Here is a 25,559-nt window from a genome sequence, read left to right as displayed (position 1 = left end):
TAACCTTCTGTGCCACAACATCTGTCCCCAGTGTAAAACTTTCTGATGCAGATATAAGAAATAGTTCATTGCCTCTTTATTGTAGGATAATAAATAGGATAAGTGGGATTAATAATACCAACAGAGCTGAGAGTTTAGTGCAATGGCTAAAACCCACTTGAGACTCCCACTTCCCATATCAGAGTGCTTTGGTTCAAGTCCTGGCTCTGTTCCTGATTCTTGCTTCCTCCTATTGGACACCCTAGGAGATGGCAGGTGGTGGCTGAGTCCCTAGCTCCCAGCTTCAGCCTAACTCAGTCTTGGTCATTATGGACATTTGGGGAGTGGACAAGCAAATAGGAGCCCTCTTGATAGATAGATAGATAGATAGATAGATAGATAGATAGATAGAGTATGGAATGACATATATATCCAAATCTCTACTTCTCAAGTAAAAATAAATAAATGAAAAAATTTTAAAAGAAAGCCATGATTGGTGAACTCCAGGTTGAGAAGCAATGGTGATGGGTAGAGCTGTAGCGTTCATGGCCTGTGTAAACAGGGGAAGCCCCTGCTCAGCCCAAGCCCGGCACGCAGCCTAATGCTGCACAGCTCTCTCTTTGGAATAGGGCAGCAAATTCAGATGTTTGGGGTTTTTGTGTGTGAAATCTCCCAATTTTGTATATATCATCGTTTAATTTAAAATGTTGAAAAACTCGCTTGTGGCTCTCATGCTTGACCATGGGCCCTAGGATTGCAATTCTTGGCCTTGGCTCACCAATGCCTAAACTTGGGTTGCCCTGCCGAGGGGAAGGGAAACTGCAGGGAAAGGAAGGAGGTGGCCTGGCTCCCAGGAGCACTGGACCCCAGAGAACTGGACTGTGGAGAGGTGGGGTCCAGCGCCTCCCACAGAGTGCCTCAAAGGTGACAGGATCCCTGCTGGAGCTGTCTGTGCAATGCCTGGGAACCGGGAGCTTCCATAAGGACATCTGTGGCCAAGTTTGGTGCAGTGGATGTGGACGCCACGAGCCTGGCCTTCAAATGGGCAACCTGGACTACCTCACAAGCATCGTGATGATGACCTGGAGGCACTCAGGACCAGCGACCCTTTCTCAGGCTTCCTGGATGCCACAAACCCAGCATCCTAGCACATCTCAACACAAAGGGAGTGACCTTCCCTCTGCAACTCATACGCCCTCACCCCCCACCTCCTCACTGAGATTAGATTTCCCTGCTGTCATATTCTCTGTATGTTGTTTCAAAACAGTTCAACATAGAAAGTGCACCTTAGTCTTACTCTGAACTCTAGGGACAGATGGCTGATATTTGAAGTATCTGAACCAGAATACAGGCTCCACGTACCTTGCAAGCATTTGAAGGCTCTGATTAGAAACACAGTCCCGTGGGTTTTGTCTCAGCACACCAGAGGGTTTTTTTTAAATTTTTTTTTATTTTTTGACAGCAGGCAGAGTGGACAGTGAGAGAGAGAGAGACAGAAAGAAAGGTCTTCCTTTGCCGTTGGTTCACCCTCCAATGGCCGCCACGGCCGGCGCGCTGCGGCTGGCGCACAGCGCTGATCCGAAGGCAGGAGCCAGGTGCTTCTCCTGGTCTCCCATGGGGTGCAGGGCCCAAGCACCTGGGCCATCCTCCACTGCCTTCCCAGGCCACAGCAGAGAGCTGGCCTGGAAGAGGGGCAACCGGGACAGAATCCGGTGCCCTGACCGCGACTAGAACCCAGTGTGCCGGCGCTGCAAGGTGGAGGATTAGCCTAGTGAGCTGCAGCGCCGGCCCAGAGGTTTTGATAATTGGCAAAATGGATGTTGGATAGGACAGCTCACTGGAGAAATGAATGGTGGACAGGCTCTGGTGACTGATGGGAAATACTATAACAGGCACACCTGCCCTTGCATGAACAGGGCCTGAAAAAATCAAGTGAGCCAGTTTCTGCTCCTGTGCCCTTCAAAATGGTGCCCTCCTTAGGGTATTGCACTTGGTTCTTTCACGCTTATTGGAGACTCCAAGTGCAAGGTTAGCTGACTCCTGCCACACACACACACAAAAAAAAATACTCTCACATATACCTCTGGTAACACTTTCAAGCAAGATAATTTCAAGCATCTTAAAAGTCTGAAGTCTGGGACTTTACCAACCCTGCAGAACAAGTTGTGTGACTGTGGTTGTAGGTGCTTGATCATTCGCTCCTGGGTGTGTGGCAGAATCGGGTCTAAAACTCAGTTATTATAAGGAGCAGGTGTGGTTGCGGCTGTCATCTGCCTTAGCCATAACCATCTTGATGGCTACCAACAAGAACCGCCAAAATTGTGGGACTGGTGTTCCGGCACAGGGAGTTAAGCTGCCGCTTAGCACAGCTCTGGTTCCAGTTTGGACTGTTCTGCTTCTGATTCAGCTTTCTGCTAATGTGCCTGGGAAAGAAGATGGCCCAAGTCCCTGGGGCCCTGCTACCCATGTAGGGCACCTGGATGGAATTCTTGGCTCCTGGCTTCAGTCTGGCCCAGAGCTGGCTATTGTGGCCATTTAGGGAATCAACCAGTAGTTGGAAGATCTCTATCTTTCAGATAAATAAATGTTTGAATTTTTAAAAGATGTATTTATTTATTTGAAAGACAGAGTTACAGAGAGGTAGAAGCAGAGAAAGAGAAGTCTTCTATCCTCTGGTTCATGCCCCAGATGCAACGGCTGGAGCTGCGCCGATCCGAAGCCAGGAGCCAGGAGCTTCTTCCAGGTCTCCCACATGGGTGCAGGGCTTCAAGCACTTCTACTGCTTCTAACCAGGCCATAGCAGAGAGCTAGATTGGAAGTGGAGCAGCCAGGACTCGAACTGGCATCCATATGGGATGCCAGCACTATAGGCGGCGGCTTTTACCCACTATGCTCCAGCGCCAGCCCCGATGTTTAAATTTTGGTTTTAGTTGAAGAACCCAGAATTGTGAATACTCAAATTGGCCTCAGTCAGTTCAGCATACCTGCCAACCCTAGTAGTCAGCTTTCATTTGATTTTGGAGATTAAGAGAACATGACATTTCTTTCTCTTAATAGCACCAGGGATCAAGCGCATTATACCCTTAATCCTTCAAAGAGCTGCCAACACCAACATGTAGAGGTTCTCTTTGATGATCGCTGTTAGGGAAAATCCAGTCTTTAATAGTCACACCTGGCATGATGGTGCCCCACTTGGTCGGAATTATGTGTCTGAAATCCCAGCCTAAGACGTTGAGAACACCTGCCTAGAAAGCACGAGATGTCTTAGATTTTCTTCTATTTCCCGTGGTTCTCCGGGCTTTGCCTTGAGATCGTCATCTCTCGGTTTGTATTCAGCGATCAGATACGAAGCACCTACAGGGGGCTGGCCTTCTCTTAGGCCTTGTGAGCATTAGAGCTGTGCATCGAATGTAAATTCTGAAACCAGGGACCTAATCAGCTAGCGAGCAAGAAAGAGAGGTGCGCCAACATCAGCTTACAACACAGACCAGAATATGACCTTTCAGAAACAGGATAAATATCACGGCTCGGTGGCGGGATGGGATGGTGTGTGTGTGTTGGGGACGGGGAATGGGGATGCTGACTGCAGGGACAACAACCAGAAAAGGCTTGAAAGGGGACGGGCAATTCGGCAGAGAATGAGGAGCCCGATCCACGTGTAAGGCAAATCTCAGTGGTAGGAAAAATCCTCGTGTGTGCCTGGCAGGGTGGTAGAGGGACACAGCGGAAGACAGAACTAGGAGGGTTTGGAGCCATCTCACCTCCCGTTTGTGGCTGGCACTGTAAGCACTGCCAACCACAGTCCCCCGGGGAAAGGGATGCCCCTCCAGATGCCACGAAGACAGCCTGCGGGCTAGTGCAGTTCACTTGTTGTTGTTTTTTTTTTTCTTTTAAAGATTTATTTATTTATTTATTTACTTGAAAAGCAGAGCGACAGAAAAAGCAGGAAAGAGAGAGATTTTTGCCCCCCTGCTGGCACACTCCCCGAATGGCCACATGGGTGCAGGGGCCCTAGCACTGGGCCATCCTCGGCTGCCTTCCCAGGTGCTTTAGCAGGGAGATGGATGGGCAGTGGAGCAGCCGCCAGGACTTGAACTAGCGCTGCAGTAGGGGATGCCACTGTCGTGAGTGGCACTTGACCCGCTGCTCAACGCTGTCCCCTGAGCCTTACTCTTGGGGGTCTTGAATGGCTTCCCAAGGGGGCTGCGCTTTGCTCTGTAGGCAGGGGGAAGCCCTCGGGGATTTGGGAGAGATCCGAAGGCCTTTATTTTTTAAATAAGGTGAACGCTAAGGTGGGTATGAAGCTTGCTCTCCTTTGTAGCTCTCTCTGTTGCAGGTATACTCATAGACTCACAAAGGCTCTGCAAGACATTTTTCTAACGTTGAGTCAGTCACAGAACGGGAATTTTTGAAGAGCCTGCGTGCGTCAGAGGCAGAGCGAACGTTGTCAAGACTTTCAGGCTGGTGCTCTTTCTGTCCCGGGTTTGCTGCACTGCACCCTGTAAGGAGCACTAAGGCACGTGTGCATGAAAGTGCCTAACAAAACAGAGACACGCATGCTCGCACATCTGACTCAGAGTTCTCCCTGGGCTTTTTGGAAACATTCTTTATCTTCCCACTTGTGACTAAACAACTCTTTAGACCCTCCCATAGGATGAAGTTAAGGCTGTAAAACCTTGCTGGGTTACCCAAAGAAGTTGGAGATTATGAGCAAAAAAAAGCCAGCCAAACTCTGACGTATTTTCCTGTGTCTCTGTGGAGCAAATAGCCCTGATCCAACGCTAATTGCAATTTATGGGTCCCCAGGAAGCAACAGTGACTGTGGACCTGCTGGGGACAGACCACACTTCAGCAGCACCCATTCCAAAGTGGGAAATTCATTCTGGAGAGGGCTCATCCACCTCTCACGGTGATGCTTCACCATGTCTGGAGGAGGCAAGACCCTCCAGGCCAAGTCCAGCCAGCGGGACAGTGGGGGGGGGGGGGGGGAAGGGGCCTTAAAAGGAAACACTGGAATCATCCAGCATAAGAAGTGAGAAGAAATTTAGGCTTTTTCCCGTCCACGTGTCTTATTGACAGACAGGAAGACTGAGGCAGGAGAGCTTGAAGACACTAAGTTCCCGGGGCCCTGATTTCCAGTGTCAGGCCTTTATGATCATACCAGCCGAACTCCTACGTGCTCTCCTACCCTGATTTCGAACCTGTATATTCATCATTTGTTTTTCATTTATCCCCCTCCCACGGGTGGGCTTGTTTTTAGCCATTCACTGTGCTGTGCAACTACCACCACCACGCCCTGACTCCAGAACATTTCCATCATACCCCACCCCCACACGCACACAGACCTGCATGCTAAGTGAAATAAACCAGTCACAAAAAAAGACAAAGGTTACACAATTGCACTTGTATGAGGTACTCAGAGCCATCCAAGTTAGTGACAGAAAGTTGAATGGTGGCCGCCAGGGACTGCTGGGACGAGGGAATGGGCAGTTCTGTTTAATGAGCAAGGAATTGCCATTTCCTAAGCTAAGAGGAGTTGCAGGGCTGGAGCCTGGAGCCTGGCTGGAGATAATATTGTGAACATATTTCACACCACGGGTTCTTGAAAATGTGCATACTTAAAAATGGTGAAAATGGTCAATTTTATCTTGGGAGTATTTTATCACATAAAACATTGAGAGAGGGGAGTTAGCAAAAATCTAATTGCATTGGTTGTGCTAGCAGTTCTCATCTATTAAATGTACACTTTTAAGCACATCAAGTATTTAGAGGAGACAGAGAGGGGGAGAGGGAGGAGGGCTGACGGAGGAGGGAAGAGGAAGATGGAGAGGGAAACCCATACCCAGCGGTTACTCCTCCCCTCCTTCCCCCAGCTCCTGGCAACCACTAATCCAGTTTCTCTTTGGATTTGCCTATTGTGGACATTTCATATAAATGGAATTGCATGATAAGGTGGCTTTGTGCGTCTGGCTTCTTTCACTTAGCATAACGTTGTTAAAGTTCATCTATATTGCAGCGTGTATCAGTTCTCTGTTCCTTTTTATGGCTACCCATGTGGGCTCTTTCAAGCGGATTCCAGCCCGAGAGATAAGAGTCTTTCCCTTGCAGAATTTTTTCTTGGAGGCAGAAGTCTGGCAGGGCTCAGCGGGGAGCCAGCAGCCTTCCTTGCGCACAGCCGGCCACAAGGACCTCATTTTCTGCCTTTCCGTTTGTGCGCTTCCCCCCCGCCCCCCATTCAGCCCGAGAGGCCCCCTTCACAGAGGGGCCCACTTTCAAACCCAGATATTAGGGCCCCTTGTTGGGGCTTTGGGAGGAACAGCACCCAGGGGTGTCATCGTGCTGGCGGTGTGCTCTGTGATGAATTCCTTTGATGAACGATACTACGATATCACAGAAGGGAAATTCTGCTCGCCTGTAACCGAAGGCAGCCGGTGGCTATCAAACGCCCTCTTGCCGAGCGAGCCCAGGTGACTGTGCCACACGCCCCAGCACACACAGCGTGAGCCTGGAGGTAAGCCAGGCCCGCTCAGCTACAGCGCAGTATAATTCCCGCTGTGCTGGAATGCTCAGAGCTGGGGGCCCGAGGCGGGGGTGGGCTGCCACTGCTCTTTTGGGGCAGGGAGTAGCTGTGCTTTTCTTATAGTGCAAAATACCTCCTACCGCCTCCCCCTACCCCCCAAAAAACCATGCAAGATCTGTAGCTGGAAAAGCAGTGCTTCCGTTATACACAGGGTGCTTTCCTCTCTCGTTGTACAAAGGGATGTAGCCATGGCTTTATTTTTTCGATCTCAGATCCTCTCAACAGATTGCACAAAGCATTCAGAATTTGGGGGTTTTGTTTGACTTTTTTCTCCCCTTGGGTTTGTTAACATTTTAGAAATTCCTTTGCTACCTGATTTTTAAGGTTCTTCCTTGGAACAGATAAAACGTTTGGAAATCGGGAGATGTTTCCTCATTCCGGTTAATGGGTAATTTGGCACATTTTCCTGGCGAGTAGGATAGGCGGAATTTCATTGTGAGGGTTTGAATGTTTGAGGTGGGGAGGAAGGAGATAAGCCGAGAGTGAGTAGTTCCTCCTTGATGGCGGGACAGACAGTGAATGGGACAGCCTGGCTTTGTTTTCTTCCGAAGGGTGAAGGGCTAGTTGTGATTCTTATGCGAACAAGCACTAAGGATGTCATGTCATACAGCATGATTTGGCCATGAGAGATCAGCCAGCCGCTCTGGGAGCACCCACTGCTACTGGGCTAACGCACCAGCTGTGCCTTCCCCATTCTCCATTCTCGTCAGCCTGTCTCCATTCCTTAAATACTCTCTTTCTCATCTTCTCTTGCAGCTAGGAAAAGCCATGTGGTACAGGTCCACTTAGAAAGCCTTTGTTTTTCCAATGAAGAAGAAAATGTTAGCAATGTGAGCCTGGCCTTCTCCTCTCTCTTCCTGGAAAATGATGTGATGCCTGGAGCTATGGCAGCCTTTTTGAAGGAATTATCTTGCTGTGGTAAGGAATGGCCATCACCTGGACATTACATGAAGCAACACTATAGACTACCTGGATCTGGACTTCACGTTGTTTGCTAAATGTGAATTCCTATTTGTTAAAGTCCCCTTTTGCTGGATTTTGGCTACTGCTCATAGAAATAACTGAGGAGAAGAACTTCATTACACATCCATCCCTGCCTTACTAGTGTTTCATGCTTCTACCTAAAAACCAACCACTTCCCGCTTTCCCTCTCTCCTGGGTACCTTCTGAAGTCTGCTTTTATTAACCTCACAGGTCCTTTTCATGGAAACGGCATAGAGGCTTCAGTTTTAACTTTTGTGACAATAATTTACAAAATTCATTTTGAAAGAAATATATTTGTAAAGTTTCATTTTCGAAATCTAATATGTGTTGCTCCATTTAGATAAAGATGTTTCCTAGGGCAGCTGCAACCCACGCATGACAGAATGGGGCGGTGTGGGAGAAGGAAGGGGAAACTGTGACTGTACCTGTAGGTCCAAAACTGCCGGCTGATTGGCTCCTTGGTGAATAAGACAATGCTATTGGAAACCCATAACCTTTTGCAACCACAGAGTGTGAAATAAGTAGAAAAGAAAATGGAAGTCTTATCATTGATCTTCATTACACAGCCATACCTTGACACTGTTGAAAGAGACTTATAGTTTTTTGAAGAAAAAAAACTTCAGATTTTTTTCAATTAATTCCTTCTGCATCTGTCTGGGGGCTCTTTAGGACTCTGGGTAGTTGACATTGTTTTGTCTAAGGATATGGGCCATTGTATTATGCAGCTTCCTGTTTATCAGGACTCATGGGGGAAAATGCTTGGTCTGACCATAGAACTACAAATATTTGTACCTGAGCAATCCATTGATTTTTATCTCATGACTATTGTAGGTGATTGAATTGTCAAAGGGATTTTATTTCATTAGGTGCTCTTTATAAAAAGTTACCTAGAAAGGTGCAGGAGGTACATGAGCACCTCCCAGGGTGTTGTTTCCAATTAGCAAAGCCTGAGTTGATGAAGTCAGGTTTTCATGGGATGGCCCAGGGTGACTGCCGGCTTCACTGGAGGTTTGCAAGCCTGGACTCACCCTATGCAATGTTAACTAACATCATCTGAATTTTCAACATTTCATTTTTGTTATCACCAACTTTTGGGATTTTTGCTACAATGACAATAAATAGAGGTTAGTGGTCATTTTAATTAAAGTAATCAATCCCCAAAAATATATAATTGCTTTCACATCACAATTGAAGTTTACTTTTCACTCAAGTGAAGTCCCAAATGGGTGTTTCTGATCAGCCTATAGCTGTCTGCCGACCCAGACTCCCTTCTGGATTGTGGCTCCACCTTTGTTTATAGGTAGCTGCCAACATGGCCCTGCTGCTCTGCATCAAGGCTGCAGAAGAGGCAAGACCATAGAGGATGGAGCCCAGGGGGTAGGGTCCAGGATTCCCATATTTCATTGGCCCAAACTCAGTCACATGGCCACAATGACTGCAAAGGAAGCTGGGAAATGAAGTCTTATCTTGGTGCCCAGCAAGCTGGGGAAGCGATTTTTTTGGAGACCAGTCAAGCTCAGCAGTGAAAAGAGATAATAAAGAAAGAGCCAAAGAGAGTGTTACAGCCTGAAGAGGGATGGAAAATCCAATTAATGAAAAGATAGGCTACACCCCAAGGGAGAATTCTATCTGCCCAAATGACGTGTTAAAAAGCGAAAGAGGCCATGATAAAAATAGGATACAGATGAAGTTTGAAAGACACTCTGGGGACACAGAAGGCAATATCAACTATAAAAATAAGCTCAGTGTTAACCTGTTGCTCAGATAAGACCACCCTGGAAAAACTCCTGGTTTGACATATCTCACTGATGATCTGGGTCCCAGTTCCACGTAACTCCAGCCTGCTTGAAATGACTTCCTGTTCCCATTGACTAGTAAAAATGACTCTGTTTCCACAGAAAGGTGTAGGAAACATGTGGGGAAGTCAGCACCATTCCCTGTGTTGTTACTTTCGTGTTAAGTTTTGGGAGTGAGTTTTCTAATCATCGTGATCAGTCTGCATTTGTTATTTAAGAAGCTTGCGTTGTTTAAAAGAATCTGGCACATTAGCCTTCAGATTTTATTTTGAAATGAAAAATCAACACTCAATTTGTGAATTTGTTATTTTTCTCTTGAAAATTTTAAAATAATTGAATACATTCTTAAATAGTATTTGAATGTTCAAGGAAATCTAACTTACTACATTTTTTAAGGATTTATTTTATTTATTTGAAAGAGTTACACAGAGGCAGAGGCAGAGAGAGAGAGAGAGAGGTCTTTCATCTGCTGGTTCACTCCCCAAGCGACAGCAATGGCCAGAGCTGAGATGATCCGAAGCCAGGAGACAAGAGCTTCTTCCAGGTCTCCCACGTGGGTGCAGGGGCCCAAGGACTTGGGCCATCTTCTTCTGCTATCCCAGGCCATGGCAGAGAGCTGAATTGGAAGTAGAGCAGCCAGGACTTGAACTGGTGCCCATATGGGATGCTAGCACTGCAGGCAGTGGCTTTACCTGCTACACGCCACAGTGCAGGTCCCATTTACTACATTTCTAAGCTAGTTTTATTCTAATAGTTAACTGAGCTGTGGAAAGATATTATTGATAGGTTTATAAATGGTGTCCCATAAGGCATTTGAAGTGTTTCAGAAAATCAAAATTTTTTAAAAGATGTGTTTATTTATTTGAAAGGCAGAATTACAGAGAGGCAGAGGCAAAGAGAGAAGGAGACAGATCTTCCATCTGCTGATTCACTCCCCAGATGGCTGCAATGGCCAGAGCTGGGTCGATCCAAAGCCAGGAGCCTGGAGCTTCTTTTGAGTCTCCCACGTGGGTGCAGGGGCCCAAGGACGTGGGCCATCTTCCACTGTTTTACCAAACCATAGCAGAGAGCTGGATCAGAAGTGGAGCAGCAGGGCCTCAACCACCACCCATATGGGATGCCAGCATTGCAGGCGGTGGCTTTACCCGCTAATGCCACAGCACCAGCCCCCAGAAAATCAAACTTATTAAATATCTTAAAGGTAGTTAAACAATTTTTAGGAAATTTAACTACATGTATAAAGGTGATCAGTTGTTTGAAGAAATTTGATTGTTTTATATTTATAAGTTGAACACTAATCAAACAAAAAGGAAAAGCAATTGTCATTTTTATATGAAAATCACTATATTTACAAATAAAATATAGGTTAAACTTGAACAAAAAACAAATTTTAATAAATTGAATATTAAAGTAGCTATAAATAATTCATTTTTACTCACAAATCTCTAACTGTTAAGAGACCTAACTGTGGCTTAGTGGGTAAGGCCACTGCCTGCAGTGCCAGCATCCCATGTGGGTGCCTGTTGGAGTCCTTGCTGCTCCACTTCCAATCCAGCTCTCTGCTATGACCTGGGAAAGCAGAGGAAGATGGCCCAAGTCCTTGGGCCCCTGCACCCACATAGGAGACCTGGAAGAAGCTCCTGTCTCCTGGCTTCGGATCATCTCAGCTCTGGCCATTGCTGTCGCTTGGGGAGTGAACCAGCAGATGGAAGACCTCTCTCTCTCTCCCTCTCTCTGCCTCTGCCTCTCTGTAGCTCTGCCTCTCAAATAGATGGATGAATCTTAAAAAAAAAAAAAAAGACCTAATTGTGCCTAATTGTGCTCACTTCGGCAGCCTATAAATTAAAATTAGAGACCTAGTTGATAGGAATAAGGAGGGGGGAAGGGAAGAGTAATAGACATATAATACAAAGGCAAGAGTAACAAGAGTAGCAACACTAAATAAATATGTGAGTTCCTTTCAAGGTGTGGTACAAGGCTGGGCCCGTGGTGTGTAGAAAGGGAACTTGGAGACACCTGCGATGCCAGGTACGGTAAAGCTGCTGTTCTGTGTCCACATCAAGCTCAGAAAGTGAACCCTAAGAACTTGGGGAAAGCAACAGATGTTCGCTCTGCTGGGGGTCTCAGACCTCAAGATGCCCGGAACTTCCGAGCAGAACCTGACCCCAGGGGCTGACTTCCAACTCTCACAAGCCGGAAGTGAGACTTTGCAAATGGCCGTCTGACCTGAGCCTCCGTGTTGCCGTGTTTTGCCCCCAGAAGGGAAGAGGTCCAGCTGAGTCCTGCTGGGGAGCAGGGGAGCAGGACTGAGGAGGACACTGGGAAACTGGACCAAGCTGGGGTCTCCACAGGAAGGGCCTTGTCCCGGAAGCCCACTTCCTCACAGGTAGGACAGGGCTGCAACCCCAGGCAGACTCGCGCTGGCTCCCGGAATTCTCCCAGAGCAGGGCAAAGGGGAGCCAGGGCAGCCGCCGCCGCAGGAAACGTGTCTGACCAAGACTTGCGACGGGCACCAGGGCCTTGTGCTGACCGAGCGGCTCTGGGAGCCCGCGGGAGGACGAGGGAGGCCAAACCGGAAATGTCTGGCTGCTCAGTGCTGAGACGGGGAGTAGAATGGACACCGGATGCAAGCAGCACTCTAGCATCCAGGGCAGCAGAAGGAACGCACACCGGCCTCTGGAGAGGTGGATGCCCTTTAGCGACAGTTGGAGCCCACGCTCGGTGTCCCAAGACCTTAACAGCTGTCACAATAATTATTATCTTCACGCCAGAAAGGGCGGAGCAGCAAAGGCAAAGACCCGAGATGTGGAGGTGAGAGCAGTGTCGGGTAAGACCGGGTGAGGAAGGGGGAGGGGAAGGGTTGGCTGCAGTGTCCAGTGTGGACAGGAGGGGGTGAGGAACAGAGTCGCACTAACACCACCTCCTGCCTCTACCCTCTCAAGTCCCAACACCCATAGCCTTCTGGGGCACTGGCTCTTCCCAGGATGGGACCACCACTCTAGAATGTAAGTGCCAGGAAAACTGGAACTTTCGCCTTATGAATCCCCAGCAACCACAGTGGCACTGGTTAAGTATTTGTTGAATGAATTTTGGACAGTAACAGCAGGAGAAAAGTAGTAATAACATGATGATAATATTCTGAGGTCTTCCCAGATTAAACTATATCAATATTGATTGAATGAGAGTGGGCCAGTATAGACTTGTCCTAACAAAGTTAAGAAATAAATAATGCTTTATTTGTACATCAAATTTTTAAATTATTTTTTCTAGCTGGTACATTGCTTTGTTTACTCATGCTAATAGTGAGTAATGGGTGAGATTTTGGAGGATATGGGAGGCCAGACCAAGGAGCTGTTTAAGGTCAAAAGCACTGGGCAATCACAAGTTACATGCCAACTCAGTTACAGGTCATCATCAGTGTCTCAAGAAGATGCTCCGGGGAAGACGTTTGGCCTAGTGGTTAAAACACCCACATCCCATAGCAGAGTGCCCGAGTTCGGGTCCCACCTCTGGCTCCTGACTTCAGCTTCCCGCCAGTCAGACCCTGGGAGGCAATGCTAATGGCTCAAGTAATTGGGTTCCTTCCACCCACATGAGACACCTGGATTGAATTCTTAGCTCCCAGCTTCAGCCTGGCCCAGCTCCAATTGTTGCAGACATTTGGGGAGTAAACAACAGGTAGGAGCTCGCTCGCTCTTGCTCTCTCTCTCTCTCTCTCTCTCTCAAGTAAGTAAATAAACAAAAATTTTTTAAAAAGGAGATTCTTCAGGCAGTGGTAGGTAGGGTGGACCATGGAGGGGAGAGATACTCGAACAGCTGTGATGGGAAGTGCACCAGGGGAGTTGACTGAGCTCTGAGCCCAAAGAATGGAGAGTGTACTGCAGAGCTGTGTTTCGATTGAGTAAGGACAGAGTTTTCATATTGCTCAGACACTGATGGGTTACAGTCCGCTGAACTCAACAGGGCGATGATGACAGAGGAATTTATTTTCCTTTTGTAAACAGCTGTGCGAGATGGTTACTAAGGCAGGGTCGTGAAGACCTGGACAAACCAACCATCTCAACGCCTTGGATGGCCTCAGCCACTTGAGTCAAATTCAGTGTTATCTGAGGATAAGGACGTTATTTTGTCTCAAGGGTGATTATTTTTAAGGCAAGATTCTAAGAAACTTCATTTTAAGGTTTCTTTTCATTAAGATCCAGAGAATCATGTTCCGCCGTTACGAGGCTGTCGGCTCCAATCCTTGCTATTTTGATGTGAATGACTATCTCAGGGGAAGCCAGTGGATTGCCTGCATCCATCCTTCTCCCTCAGTAACAGACCCCTGGCTGTTTGGCTGGGAACATGGATAACTCATCTCCTGGCGTCCATAGCTGGATGTGAGCCTGCTGCCAAGTTCTCACTGCTGAGACAAGGGCAGGCTACCATGTGGAAGCTTCTGGAACCTTCCCTCAGAAGAACACCCTGCGCCTGCTCTTTGCCTTCTTTGCTGAGCAGAGCTGCCACACCAGCCTGGGCCTGGCTATGAAGCAGAAATAACCCTGTATTTTATGTGAGTGTCTTTTGGGGCTGCTTTATGCTACTTTTAGAGTCAAAGCTAATCCTCAGTAAGACAAAAAGTAAAATTCTGTTCTGTTAACTCTCACCCACCCTATTACGAAGAATTTCCTTGCTCACTCTTTCTTCCCCACAATTTGTCCCACGGGCAGCTGAGAAAGGATTTCTGGATGTCCTGGCCAAATCATCTCCCCTCTTTCCCCGTAACCCATGTTGGAGAAACTCCAGCGCCCGCTCCTTTCCCTTAGGCCGAGGTGCACCTGTTTGGCACCGTGTGGCCGTATCTTCAACCTGCCTGCATCCTGCCTTTCCAGCTCTCTGTCCCCCTCTCCCGCCTCTCCCTCGATGGCTGATTTTCCCTTGGAATGTCCATGCCCTCTCAGTCTGTCAAAGTTCCCCACGTGTTTTGTTGCTGTTGCTGTTGTTTGTTTCTGAAAGGCAGAGTTAAGAGAAGGAGGGAGAGACAGAGAGAGAGAGAGCTCTTCCATCTACTGTTGTGCTCACCGAATGGCCAGACCAGGTCAGGCCGAAGTGCAAGGAGCCAGGAGCTTCATCTGGGTCTCCCACATGTATGGCAGGGGCCCATGTACTTGAGCCATCCTCTGCTGCCTCCTACATGCCGTGAGCAGGGAGCTGGATTGGAAGCAGAGTAGCTTGGACTTGAACCAGGCACTCCGATATGGGATGCCAGCATCTCAGGCAGTGACAGGTTAAGCTGCTGAGCCACAGTGCTGGTCCCCTCTCTGTGTCTTTCAAGACCCAACTCAGATGGCACTCTTCCCATGCAGATGTCTGTCCACACAATGGGCTCCCCTTCCCTGTGCTACACGTATGGCACTGGGCATCCTTCACTTCCCCATGATGCTCTGCGGTGCCCTCTCATTATTCTGACCTGGTTTTATTCCCATCCGACATAGCAAGTTTTGTGAAATCAGAAGTAGGCTTACTCATGTGTCAACTCTCCTGCCCTTACACCATTCTCCTTTAAGATAGATGCCAAATAGTTGTTTCTGGAATTGAGTGGAGGACACTCCTTGGCACAGAAAGAAGGTGATATAACTCATTGCTGATTGTTTTTGTTTGGCTGTTACTGTTCACACTGGCTCGTATCCTCTAGTTCTTTCTGAAACAAAGCCCTAACCAATGGTGAAAACAATCAGATTCCATCTTGTTTATCTGCCCTCTCTTGTTAAATTGTAGCCCCTTGATATCAGAGACTGTGTTCTCAACTTATTTCCTATTTCCTCGCACTTCACACCCACCACCTCACCGACAGTAGTTTTTAGCTAAGCACCATACTCACAGAGTGATTTAAATTACAGATTGTGACAAGGAATGAATGAAGTCAGGGTCCCTCTTCCGTGACATTATTTGCATTTTCTTTTCCAAAAACTTGTTTTTCTTTTCTTTTTGCAGAGTCTGCCTCTTGCTGTGATGCGCTTGGCTTTCTCCAGCTCAGTTGGCTGTGTTTCATTCCCCAGAAATTACTCCCAGCTCTTCCTAGGGCTCCCAGATGTCCACTCACCAAATAGAAGGAACAATAAACCCAGTTTTTCTTTAGTCTCCATATTATGAAAAGATGATACAGTACCAAAGGGCCGTAGTGCTGAGTTCCTGAAGGGCATGATCAGATGTTGACAGAGTTTTTAGATATCTCCATGGGTATGTTTATGCTGTAAGCTCAGCAAAAATGATGCTATGAAGCCAATACTCCAAGATGAAGTTTCCATAGCCAGTCAAGGGCTGCTCTTTTACTTTTTATTGTATGACTTTCACTGTCCACATTGCAATTAAGGTAGGTTAAGAGCCACTGGCTTTCTGATTTCAGGCTTGCAAATTGTCCCCCAAGAACATGGAGTTGGAAATGACAGCCCACACAGCTCCCCCACTGCAAGGCTCTGTAGCCAGCGGACTTCTCATGGGTACGCCTGAACACACGGCTGTCTTTTTCAAGGGCCACACTGTTTCCTAACACCACTTTCTCCATCTGCCCTCCCTGATATCCCTCTTAAAGGGGGTCTTGTCTGATTAACACACACTCAGTGGTGAGCATCCCCAGAAACACACAGTCTCATTTTTAAAAGATTTATTTAGTTTATTTGAAAGGCAGAGTATCAGAAAGAGAGAGAGAGAGGGATACAAACAGAGATCTTCCATCTGCTGGTTCACTCCCCAAATGGCCACAATAGCCAGGACTGAGCCAGGCCAAAGCCAGGAGCCTGGAACTTCATCCCAATCTCTCACATAGTTGGCAAGAGCCCAAGCACTTGGGCCGCCTTCTGCGGCTTCACAAGCACGCTTGCAGGGAGCTGGACTGGAAGCCAAGCAGCCAGGACTTGAACCAGTGCTTCGATATGGGATGCTGGCGTTGCAGACAGCAGCTTAGCTCACTGCGCCACCATGCCAGCCCCCGTGTTCTCATTATTTAGACCATGTTGTTAGGACTTTCTATAGTTCACATGGTATAAGTGACACAAGATACTTCTTGGTTTCATTCTCCCCCCCAAGTCCAACTGAGAGTGCTTCGCCTCATCTGTTCTGTCACTGAGGAATAGACTTTACAACTGGGGCTGTGGGTCACACCCACACCATCAGGCCATGCCACACTTGACACGGCCTGGGGTCTTTGAAGTGGTGATCCTCCTCCAGTTTCTGGCACACATAAATTTCCCCAAACTCACTTCCCCTAGTTTGAAGCTGCAGTCAGCATCCCAGTTCTGTTTTTCCTCCCCTTCTGTCTAGACAGCTTCCAAAGTCACTCCCAGAAGACTTCCGACCTGCATCAAACCCCCGGGCTGTCAGCCCTCCTCCTGGCCAAAGTTCTGCTCAGTTCCATTGACCTTCCTTGGCAGACCATCCCATGCATACACTTCCGGTAGGCTCTGGGATAGGTCAAAGGCATGGCTCCTGCTCTCCAGGGGAGGAGCTATGGCTTCCCCCTTTTCTTTTTGTATACTTTATGTTCCCCAGTCATTGGGCCACATTGACAGAACATTTCCTGGGCATGGCTGTATTTCTCAGGGATTGAGTATTGTGCCTTGTGGTCCCACTATTCAAGCAGGCAAATATGTTTGCATGAATGTCTACCTCTCCAAAAATGGCATAATTTGATGTTTTCTATATACTGCTGGAGAGATTTAGGAGAGATTGGATGATCTTGTAGGTTTGAAACAAAATGAAACTTGGGTCTGGGGCATTAGCAGCCACTAACTGGTTGGCTCCTATTGTTTGACTCCAGCAGGATTATCTAGGTATCTTACAACTATCTGGTGAATAAAAGAAGGTCAAACACCAGGGTTATAAGGGCACTGGAATAGGGTATACCAGCTGTCCCAAGGATATCTAGGCAGAGAGGATAAAAACCAGCAAGCTGTGAACATGCAAATCAGTGACGGGTTGTATTTGCTTTGCTTTCCTCTCTCCATCCTCACCCCCAACTTTACTCCTTCCTTCTGTTCGATCCAGAGGGAGCATCGTAGCTCTGCTGGGGGAGTTGGAAGTCCGCAGAGGAGTCAGTGTTACCATATCTAGATAGGCCATCTTCATCCTATCCGCTGGTGGCTTTCACTGAAGGTATCACCTTTCTGGTCCATCTTCTGCCGCTAATCCCATCCCACCAGGTCACGTGTCCTTCCTGTTCCCTACCTTTGGGACTTCATTACCCGGCACCACTTCTTTCTGATTTTCAGTTGCACTACAAAGCTTCCTTCTGTGAGCTTAGCCTTAAGGGGCACCAGGCCTGAGCCCTTCCTCCATGTGGCCTTCCCCCATGTCCCCCCAAAATGAGAACTGGCGGGAAAATGTGAACGTATCTTGGACCAGGTGTCATGGTACTCACTTGGCAGGCGTCATCTCATTTCTCTCCCCCAGGAGCCACCAGGCCACATACCTAGTGAGTGGTGGTGATGAGACTCAACCCAGGCGGCCAGCCCCCAGCCCCCAGCCCCCTCTCGCTGTCATGTGCTGTACGTAACAACTCAGTGCTCAAACTCAAAGGCAGGGAACCAGTGTCACATATGGACAGTTCAGACCCAGAAGGAATCATTTCTCCCTGAATCTCTGGAATGTGTGTATTTTTATAGGAGGTGTTTCCCAAGGCCACAGAGAATGTGAAAAAAATGAAATCGGTTGCTTTTTAAAGACACTCAGGGAGAACAAACGGCTCTCAGTCAGGCTGTTCTCGCTCGGGTCAACATCCTGGCAGGAAACTTCTATCGGTGCCTGCAACAAGCACGCACTACTTGAGGAGGAAGGTGTGTGTGCCCTTGCCTATAATTTACTTTCCTGTTTTGCTTTCTAAAATTTGCATAGATGTTTTTATAAGTGCTTTTAGGAAACTTTTTTTTCTTTGTTTTGTTTTGCTTCTTTTCCATGAGATGAGATTTATGTTGGTGAGCAGTCAGCCACAGGAACTGCACAGGAGTGGCTTGAGTTACTGGAATATGAACTCCGTTACCTCTTCTCTGAAACGCAGTTGAGGTCCCTCACTCGTCCACTTGGACATACCCGCTTCTTCCCCATTGTGCTCCCGCTCTGGCCCCGACATGGTCCTGTGCTATTTGGTCCAGTGTGTTTGAGATTCACCTGTTACTCTGTTACACTGACAGCTCCTTGGAGGCCAGAGCTGGGTGACTGCTCTGTTTATCCGGTGCCTCCATGGTGCCTGGCACATAGTCGCTGCTCGTAGGTGCTCAGAAAATGAGTGAACAGTCATTGCTTGAGGAGTGTCAGCTTTGATCAAGTACCCACTTTATGACAAGCACCAGGCCAGTGGCTTGCACCACGTCTCATTGAATTCTCCTGATCCTGCTGGACAGTTACGGATATTTTTTTAATTTTTTGATAGAAGAAACTGGGACTCAGGGAATTACGTGAACCAAATAAGGCCACACAGGTAGTGAACACCTGAGCCAGGAGTCCAGTTCAAGTGCACCGTCTCTTCATATCTCTTTGTCTCCTCCTTTAACTTGGGATGAAAAGAGTCAGCAGTGAAAGGACTTGTTGATCCTTATGGGTTCTGGCCAATTGTCAAAAGTTGTGTCCTGTTTGGCCTGGTAGGGCTTGCTTTCTGGTTGGCTCTGGCAGAATGCTGATATGGAGTCAGCCACGCTTTTGATTGTCTGCCATCTTTCCTAGAGGAGGCCAGCAGGGATGGGGGGTGGTGGTGGTAATAGCCTGGGGAGTCAGCCAGGCCCAGGTTCAAATCCTGATTCTGTCACTTCCCAGCTAGGTGACTCTGGCAAGTTGTTCTGCAACTCTGTGTACAAGCACCCCCGTTGCACAGGACAGTGAAGAAAAAAACCAGAAATATCCAGAGGAGGAGCTGTACCCAGGGAGTGCTTGGTCAAGAGGAGGTGTGATTGAAGTGAGGATGCCTGGCAGGTGCTGCTGTTACTGCGCTGGCAACCCTGGCTGGCTGGCCTTCTCTTAGGCGTTAGCCTGTACAAGGCTTCAGACACAGCTCTGTCCCTTCACACCGTGAAGAGTAAGAACTCTTACCTACCTGGGTGACAAAATCATCCCCAGAACACCCTCCCTGAGCTCCTTTAACCCTGTGGCATGGTTCGTTTGCTCTTTGTTTATTTTGTAGGTGATTGGTTGGGATAAAGGGGAATCTTGAACCCTTAGTACAAGCCAGTGATCCACAAGCTGGAACCTACAGGCTACATTGGCCCTCTGCCTGGTTTGGTGTGGCCCGTGAAATAGGCATGGTTTTCACATTTGTAAATGGTTGAAAAAAATCAAGAGAAGGGTACTGTGTCATATCCTGGGACGTGAAATTCTCACTTCAGTGTCTGTAAGTGAAGTTTTACTGGGACGCAGCCCTGATGGCCATCTACATATCTACTGCAGCTCCTTTCCTGTGACAGTGAGAAGGCGGGTAGTCGCGATTGAGACCAAATACACAGAAAAATTAAAAATAGTCCCTCCACGGCCTCTTACAGGAATAGTTTGTCAACCCAGTACAGCAAATAGCAGAAGATTCTCCTTGCAGAATTACCCAACCAGGCTCCTTCCCCTTTCCCTTTTATGCCCCGTCCTCAAGTGTAGTCTGAGGGCAGAAATTCTTTTGGATTGACAAATTGCAAATACTCCCTGGGAAGCTGACAGGCACACGTCAGTCCCACTTCCATCTCGTTTGACCTAATCACCCCTCAGCCCTGCACGAAAGAGGAAGGAGGGAGAAGGCAAAACTAGACAAGAGGTGGAGGGCAAAAGAAGAGAAAAGAGGGAGGCAATAAAAAAATTAAGCAAAGTTGCAAATAAATTTGTTTCAGACCGAAAGTCCACAAAAAGCCAGGAAAGGGAAAAGTTTAACAGAAATTTGGAAACGCTACTGCTTTCTCTGTGACCGAGACAATCATGTCATCACTTCCTCCAGAAAGCCCAAGAGCTTTGGCAACGTGGCAACAAGAGGTTAGAACGGCAGAGAAAACGATTATTCAAGCAACTGTTGATGGAAAGGTTTAGTATTTACTCAGTTTAGGAAGTGACCAGTTGACAGAGATGAACTCAAAACTCTTGGCAAAATTTGGCTGTCCTGGCAAACACAGCTAAGCAGTTAGAACTATCTTAACGGGGCTGGCGCCATGGCTCACTTGGTTAATCCTCTGCCTGCAGCGCTGGCATCCCATATGGGCGCCGGGTTCTAGTCCCGGTTGGGGTGCTGGTTCTGTCCTGGTTGCTCCTCTTCCAGTCCAGCTCTCTGCTGTGGCCCAGGAGTGCAGTGGAGGATGGCCCAGGTCCTTGGGCCCTGTACCCGCATGGAAAACCAGGAGGAAGCACCTGGCTCCTGACTTCGGATCGGCATGGTGTGCTGGCCACAGCGTGCCGGCCATAGTGGCCATTTGAGGGCTAGACCAACGGAAGGAAGACCTTTCTCTCTGTCTCTCTCTCTCTCACTGTCTAACTCTGTCAAATTAAAAAAAAATATATCTTAACAATAGTTACTGGATCCCTTGAGAAAGCAAGCAGCAATTTTAGCATTAAAACCCTAATATGGAAGGAATATAATGATCAGCTAGGAAAATCCTGGGAGGAAAAAAAGGACACTATTTTAAAAATAAAAATCCTGGGGCAAGCATTTGGCACAATGCTTGGGACACCTACATCACATTCTGGAGTACTTGGGTTTGAGTCCTGATTCTGCTGCTTCTGCTGCTTGTTCTTCAAGATTTGTTTTATTTATTTGAAAGGCAGAGTGACCGAGAGAGGAAAAGACAGAGATAGAAAGAGATCTCCCATTGGCCGGTTCACTCCCCAAATGGCTGTGACAGCCGGGGCTAGGCCAGGCCTGAGCCAGGAACCCAAAACTCCATGCAGGTCCTGATCACAAGCAGGTGTCACAAGTGGTGGCTTCGCTTGCTGTGCCACAGTGCTGGCCCCCCAGCTGTGCTTCTGATTCCAGATTCATGCACACCCTAGGAGGCAGGGATGGCGACTCAAGTACTTGAGTCCCTGCCACCTACCTGGGAGACCGAAACTGAAGAGCAGCAAATAATACCTGCGCCTTGGTTAATAACAATGTCTCGATATTGCTATGCTCAGTGTGACAAATCTGTGACACTGGTCCAGGAGGGGAACCTAGAGGGGCTCTGTGCTGGCTCCATAACTTCTCTGTGGGTTTAAATTGATTCTAAAGAGGGCAAGGGGGGATGAGGAGCCGTTAATCAGTTTGCAGTTGGGCAGGAAGAAGAGGTCTAGAGAATTAATGCACAGCGTGATGACTGTAATTAACAGTAATGTATTGGGTACTGAGAATCTTCCAGGAAAGTGACGTTCAAGTGCTCTCATCACCACCACCAAAAAAGCAAGGTAACTATGAAGGGAGCTGGACATGTTTCTCTTCTTGGCCATAGTAATCATTTCGCTATCTGTATGTATAGCAAAATGTCATGTAGTGTACCCATAATATATGCACTTCCTTACAGAATTAGTCATTCAGGGAATGTTTAGTGAGTGCCTACCTGTCTATCAGGCACTGGGCCAGGAAGCTCACTCAGAACCTGGAGTTTGGAATCCAAAATAGCCAGAGGTGTCACTACAGTAAGTTCTAAGGCAGGAGATCATCACTTTGACCTTGAAGTGGCCCAAGTCACTTCCAAAGTGAAACTCACTAAGAGATTTAATAGGTACTGATGAAAAAAGAAAAATGAGGGGCTGGCACTGTACTGTAGCTAGAAAAGCTGCCATCTGCAGTGCTGGCATCCCATATGGACACCAGTTCAAGTCCCAACTGCTCCAATTCTGATCCAGCTCCCTGCTAATGTGCCTGGGGAAGCAGCAGAAGATGGCCCAAGTCCTCGGGCCCCTGCACCCACGTGAGAGACCTGGATGAAACTCCTGGCTCCTGGCTTTGCCTGGCCCAGCCCTGGCCATTGTGGCCATTTGGGCAGATGGAAGATCTCCCTCTCTGTCTCTCCTTTCTATAACACAGCCTTTTTTTAAGATTTATTTATTTATTTGAAAATCGGAGTTACACAGAGAGAGGAGAGGCAGAGAAAGGTAGAGACAAAGAGAGGTCTTCCATCCGCTGATTTACTCCCCAGATGGCCGCAACAGCCAGAGCTGTGCCGATCTGAAGCCAGGAACCAGGAGCTTCTTCTGGGTCTCCTGGGTGGGTGCAGGGCCCCAAGGACTTGGGCCATCTTCTACTGCTATCCCAGGCCATATCAGAGATCTGGACAGGAAGTGGAGCAGCCAGGACTCGAACCGGCACCCATTTGGGATACTGGCACTGCAGGCAGCGGCTTTACCTCTATGCCATAGCACTGGCCCCAATACTGCCTTTCAAGTAAATAAATAAATCTTTTTTTAAAAAAAAGGACAAACAAGAGTGTGCTCTTCCATCTAAAATTGTCTGCGGTGGCCGGTGTGGTGCACAGCGAGTTAAGCTGCTGCTGTCTTTGCTGCATCCCTTCTCCGAGTGCTGGTGTGAGTTCCTGCTGCTCTGCTTGCAATCCAGGTCTGTGCTCATGCACCTAGAAAAGCAGCAGACGATGGCCCAGGTGCTTGGGCCCCTGCCACCCATGTGGGACACCCAGATGGAGTTCCAGGCTCCTGGCTTCTGCCAGGCCCAGCCCTGACTATTGTGGCCATTTGGGGAGTAAAACAACAGATAGAAGATTCTCAGTCAATCTCTCTCTCTCTTTCTGATGCTGTGCCTTTCAAATTAAAATATATATATATTTTAAAAACATTTTCAGAAAAGCTAGACTATAAGAAATGAAACACCTTTCTTTACCACTGGCCATCTCAGAGCCTTCATTGTGCTCTGCACATGGCCGCTACCCCAAATAGCACTGTAAAATGCAGCATTTGCCAAACTTTGATTATGAAAGCCTCATTGCAGCACACCTCTTGGGGCCAGCCTCCCCGGAGACATTTTGGAGATCACTCATTTATGCAATCTCAGGAGAGGATGAGCCTAGCTGAAAAGCGCTAAAGGGAACGCCCGCTCCAATCAAGTTCAGAGAAACACAATGCAAACAATCTAATTAGCTATTGCTGATTTTTTAACCGGTTGCTGCAGGGTTCTCAACAGCGAGAAATTCTGCCAAACTAATTACTGAAAAATGTTCATTTGATGCCCAAGGCCTTCCACGAGAGCCTAATGGACTGTGGTATCTTGTTAAATGGAGCTGGATCAGGAAACTATTAACATGAGGCTCGCTTGGAGTCTTCCATTGCTAAACAAGAGGCATTTGTATCTCAGCCTTTTGAGAAGTTGCACAGATTTGGGGGGTGGACGATGAATATTTGGTTGAGATTAGTTCATGCTGAGATGAATAAATCCTTCTTATCCTCAAGAACAAAGACAATTCAGTTTGCAAATAATTGCAGACACCCAAATGTATCTTGGACAGCTGGAATATTTAGAACTCGTGTATGAGAAATGGCACATTCTATTCCTTTAGACATGCCACTCCGTCAAGTCTACGTTGCATCTTAATTTAATCCGCTTGGGCAGTCGCATCTCTTCAACAGAGATTAAAATAATAATGGATTCAGACCCTGCAGTTTTCTTGCAAATTTGTTTCAAAATATAACAGATGACAAGGGATAAGTCTTGAATCTTCACAACACTGCTTTGTTATGGAACACATTAGTAGCATTTTTAGCAACCTCTGGCTGCTTTTAGTACAGCCCTTGAAGAATTGGAAAAATCTTGCTTGGGATGCATTTAAAGCGGCAGAAAAATAATTGTCGGAGACACAGAAGACCCCAGAGAGCAGAACAGAGGAGTTAGCAAAAGGAGCACAAGATTTCTGGGAGGTAAGAGATGTGAGTTTGAATCCTAGATCCATCCCTTCAAAGGTGAATAACCTTGGGACATCACCTGCGGAAGCTCCGCTTTCTCATTGGTGCAATTGTGCAGGGTCATCTTTGCAAAGCTGTTGTAAGTGAAGAGATCAAGTCTGCAAAGTGTGCCTGAAACAGTGCTAGGCACACACTGACAGTGTCCTGGTGCTAATGCAGACTGGGCTATCTCAGGACAGAGTAAGAAGAAGAAAGTGGCATCACCGATCCTAAACAGCCAGGAGTTGAACAAGGGTATAAGCCAATGCTGGACTAGCAACACGGAACTACTGGAAGCTGGGTGTAGAGGAAATAGAGGAAGGGAAAAATGTTAAACGGGCTCAAAGGGAATGCTATATGGAAGAATAACTTTACTATTTGCATCAGAAAATTTTTTTGGAAGGGAGGCAAGACTAATAGACCTTTTGGTGTACTTCAAATAAGTTACAGTGTTTCTGCTTAAATCAAGTTCCTAAGATGGGCCACCCTGTTGTCCCCAGTAAAACTGGGACATTCCTAGACTCCAACAAGAAAACTACAGGATCATATAAAAAACGAAATAATGAAAGTGAACCAAGGAAATTTTCCTCAAAGTGCATTCTGGCTGTTACTTGGGGAAGAAGGATTATGGAATTATATAGTTTCTGTTGGGTTAAGCAAAGTTAAACCAATTTCTAGGCTTTTTCCCAAAATTATGCCCATAAAATCATGTACCACGGTAAGGGCCAGTGACAGATGGAGTATTCAGCAGTGGTCCCTGATGATTATATGGCCTAGTGCCATCGTACTGGGCTTTGTGTAATTACATTCTTTGATGTTCACACAATAATGAAATCATTTAATGACACACTTCTGAGAATATATCCCTGCCATTCAGCAACTCACAAATGTACATGATCAAATTCAAACAGCAGAGAATAGTGCACAATGAAAAATACGATTTCTTCTCACTTTGCCTTCTATCTTCCAGTTCTCCACAGCATCAAGAATTGTTATTAATTTCTTGTGTATCTTTTTGGAGTCACTGTACACATAATTAAGCATTTTAGCTCATCAATGTACTATTAACACTTGATTATCTTTTGCCATTGGCTTAATATATCCTGGGGAAATAGACATTCATGTAAATCTGTGGTTTACAACTGGGGATGATTAGTCTAGAGGCATTTTTAAATGTTTTTAATTATTTTCATCTATTTGCAAGGCACAGTGGCAGAGAGAGAGAAAGAGAGAGATCCATCTACTGGCTTTTTCCCCAAATGCCTCATAATGACCAGGGCTGGGCCAGGCCGAAGCCAGGAGCCGGGAACTGAACTCCATTCAGGTCTCCCACGTGGGTGACAGGGGCCCAAGCACTTGGGCCA

General features: G+C 47.2%; 2 long non-coding RNA genes across 4 annotated transcripts in view; both read left to right on the top strand.

Annotated features, from left to right (window-relative positions):
• The window catches only part of LOC138849951 (uncharacterized), a 34,106-nt gene extending 26,242 nt beyond the window's left edge, over positions 1-7,864 (top strand). The window contains exon 3 of one of the 2 annotated variants that reach the window (XR_016235846.1): positions 7,320-7,864. This is a non-coding gene — a long non-coding RNA (uncharacterized LOC138849951). Of the gene's footprint in view, positions 1-7,315 lie in introns of both variants that reach the window. The other variant, XR_016235845.1, reaches the window with a different exon arrangement.
• Positions 7,865-11,934: 4,070 nt separating this feature from the next.
• LOC127490601 (uncharacterized) overlaps positions 11,935-25,559 on the top strand; it is a 35,487-nt gene continuing 21,862 nt past the window's right edge. The window contains exons 1-2 of one of the 2 annotated variants that reach the window (XR_007918689.3): positions 11,935-12,150; positions 15,313-15,463. This is a non-coding gene — a long non-coding RNA (uncharacterized LOC127490601). Of the gene's footprint in view, positions 12,151-15,312; positions 15,464-25,559 lie in introns of those variants that run through there. The other variant, XR_016234946.1, reaches the window with a different exon arrangement.

The sequence above is a fragment of the Oryctolagus cuniculus genome, chromosome 6, assembly GCF_051225735.1.
Source record: "Oryctolagus cuniculus isolate XC-2025 breed Fujian yellow rabbit chromosome 6, ASM5122573v1, whole genome shotgun sequence".
Classification (NCBI taxonomy): Eukaryota; Metazoa; Chordata; class Mammalia; order Lagomorpha; family Leporidae; genus Oryctolagus; species Oryctolagus cuniculus.
The sequence above is the reverse complement of the archived record's forward strand: the minus strand, read 5'-3'. Positions and strand labels throughout refer to the sequence as shown.